Here is a 4,309-nt window from a genome sequence, read left to right as displayed (position 1 = left end):
TGATAAAATCCATTTGATTGTATGTTTAAAGCCTTTATGCATGCATTCTTTGATTCAGTCGATTTTTTTACTTTTAAAAAATATATTTTTATTGAGATGTAAGCAAGTGCAATCAAATAACTTTACATTTTTGAAAAAATGTCATTGCTTATAATTTTTTATAATGGTAATTTTTAATTTTTACATTGTTACACTGCTCTTAAACTTTCTTAACATATTTATAAAAAATTAAAATTGACAAATACAATGAAACGTATTAATTTTTAAAATAATCACACACTTTAATATAATATAAGTATTACAGGCGTTTTTATATACTCAATATTGTAGTGTGTGTAGTATATACGTATATAACCAAAAAGGGCGTCTTCCATCGTTATCGCGGTCTGCACCCTCATATAAAGCTAAAACACCTATATATTATATTATTTAAGTACATACTATGCATCATATATGTATACACTTTATAGCATTAAATTATTAATAATGATTATCATGTTCGCATCAGGTTACCCTCATTCGTGACTTATCAGAGTACCTAGGTAATAATATACTCTAATTAATCGAAAATCATCGATCAGCCGCGATGATAGATCATCCTCATTGATTATTATCATGTTTACCCTTGAACACCAGAACACGTCATAATATATTACAATATGATCGACCATATTTAACAAAATACGTGAAATCATATTATACCAAATGTACTTAATACATTTTAAAACTATTTGTTGTGTTGTTGTAGTGCAAAATTATATGATACAAATCATTCATTAAATAATACTGCCAAGTCGCAAAAGTCTTAATTACATAACAATTAAATATTTAATGTGTTGAAAACTTTTGTTTTTTGTACAAAGTTAATATTGTTGAAAAAAATATCGTAAAGAGCCATTAGAAAAATATTGAATATCTATGTGAAATTTTTAATTTTAAAGCGTACATAGGTACACATACTTGTCAAAAAGCGTGTGGATACACTGCTGTATAATAATTCTGTAATATGTTGTTAATTTATTATATTTTTGAATGCATCGAATGCAATAGCCTCTGTTATTTATACGAACGACCGTATTGTATAAATACCATCTCGGTTTGCATCAGTTATTTTAATATTATTATAGCGAGGACGCTTTTCATTTCATTTCGTCGAAAACGTCACGAAACGCCACAGAATAAATCGGTTTCGGACACGCCACTGTTCACTGCAACGCATAACAAACGGGCCAACATCAAAAATAAAATCATTTATTTATAGAGGATGTGCCGCTGTTTTCGAACAGCCAAACGGTAACATTATATTGTAATAATAATATAATAATAAGATTGTAGCCGTGTAGACATCGTGTTATAAGAATACATCGTGCAGGCGCATTTATATACCACATACCGGTGCCATGGCTTGAACTGCATCTGTACATTCGTATAATACACAGTTACCTAAGGAGGAGATTAACACTGTCTGTAGAAAATAGTAACGGAAAAATCTGTAATTTCCGGATCATCAGTTTATTGCACCTCGTTTACAGTGAAAACGCTGACCCTGTGAAATTTGCAGGGTCTCCTACGTCATTAAAATCTCTATACTTTATATAATATTACAATACAGCATCATAGATAGGTATTATTTACAAGTTGGGTACGTGTGAGCACGACTAGTGTAATTATTTTTTTATATATAACTTATAAAAAAAACAATTTAAGAAACATTGCTTATGGTTACTAAACTGATTTAATCTAGTATGTGCATTCTAAAGGAGTTGGGGAACCTGTTAAATATATAGCCATATACTATATTAGGTAATTTAAGGAAGGTTTTCGGAGCCATTTGAATTACAATTTTCATCGTAGCTACAGGGATCTTAAGAAAACAGAGTAAGTTTCAGCTGATATGTATTATTATCACACTGTAATCTTAATTAAATATTATGTACACATATTATATATTATTATTTATTACCAAATCCTAATTGAGTGTATTTTAATTGATCCAGAGTTCCTTAGTGTGTGGTTGTCTAGAAGTCAGAACTTTTATTGAACTTGACATGTGTGTCTTAAATATTCTTAACATTAGTACCTATATAATATGTGTATACTTAGGCGTGAATGACTATTATATGCCTTGTAGATAGTACGCAGTGTTACACTATTAAACTTATTATCTATTTATATTTATTGTTTATGGATTGTAACGGTTTGACACATCCTTGATCCTTTACTGTTAAATTTGTACAAATTGTAAATTCATAAACTGTAAAGGCTTCGTGTGGGAAGAAATAGAAATTGATTTACTTACAAGATATAAAAAACAAATTTGATTTACTCGGAAGAAATAATTTAACTGTCGACAACAAAATGGTAGGTCTTTGTATATGTTTTCTAGGAATGATTGTCGGTTTCATCAAATTAACAGGTGGCGTTTCTGCGACACTGCAGAAACACCTCTTTACTATTGGACACCACCACCAAAGTGGTGTTTTTTCCGCGAAATTCGACGTGTATGATAAAAAGCCGTTTTTAACGGTCATCCGTGAACGTTATATCATATTATAATTTATAAGTAGATACTTCCTATAATACTATATTGTGCACAGGCTTAAATATTATACATGTGCGCTCAGAGTTACTCCCGTATCGGTAGTCCACGGGGGGGTGTTGGGGAGGGTGACAAAAAATAGCCATAAATTATTTAATATCGCCGCTGCAAGTGCGTCTATCATTTAATACATGCGCACGGGCGGCAGTAATTGACTGGTTGGTTCGCGTCTCGGTTGTGCAGCGGAGGCAGCTATATCAGTTTCTCACGTGCAAAAGAAAGGGGTGGAATGGAATACCGGATAACCAAAGCGCGAGCGAGGGCGGCAGCACTACTATTTCGGATTTGTGAACAGCCGGTGCGCGGCGTTATAGCCGGAAGCCGTTTCCGGTTTCCACGCGTTTTGAAATTCAAATCACGAAATTCGTCTTTCTTATATACCTACATAGAATAATATATACCTAGATATAGATATAACATCGTGAGCATTTACCTGTATCCGGAAATACGCATATGTGTATACACACCACACCAGACGTATATGAAATGTTTACGGAGGAGTGCGTCCAGAAGGCGGCGGCGGTGACCGTCGTTCACAAGACTTTATAACATAATAATAATAATATAATACCTTAGGTATATATTTATAAAGTACGTGGTCGTTCGTTCATATAGTAATATTACGAGTACGCGACCACCATATGACGCCTCGACGGGGGTTTAGCCTGGGTTGACAAATTATTGTGGGTTATCGATTTTTTTCGTTTTTTTCGCCTCTCGATTCTATATATGATACGATATTTATCACCAGGTAATCTACGCGACGCTATCACTATGTAATAAAATAATATATATATATATTATGTGTCATTGTCATATAATACGCCTTCGAAAACGCTGTGCACGCATTATATATACACTGGAAGGTACCTATATTGAGCACAGGAAATGGATGATCGATTTATTTTAACGTTTCTACAAGTTTTGAAACCAACTTGCGTGGATGACTAAAACGTCGTAATAACTCGAAGGCTGTAGACGATTCTGGAAAGTCAACGCAATTTTACCTACACGTGCATTTCATACACATACCTTGTGTCTCGCTGTCCGGTGCACCACAATGATATTATCATATACAGTCTTAAAAGTTGGAGTCGAAAAATAAAGCACTCAAGGTTCTTGGTTTTATCTCATGAATGTGCTCCTAATTTAGGCTACGCCCTTCATTAAATATTACATTTTGTTAATAAGTTCTCTCTCTAGTATTGAATATGGTTTAGTCGTTTGGGATCCATCCACCATTAGGACCTCTCAAATATTGGAAAGAGTTTAATCCTACGCATTGCATCATATTTATTATGTGTACCCAAAATTGACTGTCCTTTGAATAACTATACTATCTTGTCCAAAACGTGTAAAATTTATCTTCTAGTCTTTCTTTTAAAAAAAACTTTAGGCACATAAAATGTATTTTCCTACATTGGTTGTCCATATTAACATTAGAGTTTCCTGTCACCATTCGAGTACTAATTTTTCTTTCCATGATCCCTTTTTCCCCTATCAATCATTTATTGTACCCTTCCTCAGCACTCGGGACTCAATACGTTAATAAGGATCCCCGTTTTTCGCTTTAAGTTTTTAAATTGTATTTTATTTTATTTTTATTGTATTTTATAAGTTATATTGCTAACTTATTTATTTGACTCCAGCCTGTATTGTTATTGAATGAGGGTATAAATCAAACAATTTGTTTAGATTAAGTATTTACTT

The sequence above is a fragment of the Myzus persicae genome, unplaced genomic scaffold, assembly GCF_001856785.1.
Source record: "Myzus persicae strain clone G006 unplaced genomic scaffold, MPER_G0061.0, whole genome shotgun sequence".
Classification (NCBI taxonomy): Eukaryota; Metazoa; Arthropoda; class Insecta; order Hemiptera; family Aphididae; genus Myzus; species Myzus persicae.
This window is presented reverse-complemented; position numbering follows the sequence as displayed.